The following is a 614-nucleotide window of genomic DNA, read 5'->3' as shown; positions in this document are numbered from 1 at the left end:
CTTCTGCCACCCTGGTACAAGGACTATATTTCCATCAGGTCTGTTCCCAATTAGAGACGTGGATGGCTTTAGCATCTCCTAATTGCCTTTGGCATTATATCCAATTTCACTACCACTCTCCACTTTGAAAGTGACCAGAATATAATTTTTTCTCAGCAAATCCAGATGTCTTCTAGTCTATGGGAAAATTTAGGTTTGTAAGTGTGTGTATAACATACGCTACATTATATAGATATTTTAATACAATAAATATGATGTGTGTGTGTGCGCATCTTTTTCAATTTAAATATAAAAACCCTGAACAAACAAAATCTGCAACAAGTAAAAGGAGAAGCCATAACAGGGGAAGGGGAGGAAAACTGTTTCATTTCTTGATGTCAACTCTGAATATTACTGCTTCAACTGCTAAACATTTTGATCTGTTCCCAAGGGCATAGCACCTTCTATTTCTTCAAGAAGCTTATTTGTCCCACTTCCTAAGCCAGAAGTTCACTGTAGGTCATTCTTCTTGTTATCATCCTTCTATGACTTCCCATCACTTTCTGCATCAGGCTTACAAACCTCACCCCCAGGGCACAAGCTCCAATCTGCTAACATCCTCTCATTCCCACTTT

This window comes from Geospiza fortis, unplaced genomic scaffold (genome assembly GCF_000277835.1).
Source record: "Geospiza fortis unplaced genomic scaffold, GeoFor_1.0 scaffold231, whole genome shotgun sequence".
In the NCBI taxonomy this organism is placed as follows: Eukaryota; Metazoa; Chordata; class Aves; order Passeriformes; family Thraupidae; genus Geospiza; species Geospiza fortis.
Note: the sequence above shows the minus strand (reverse complement) of the source record.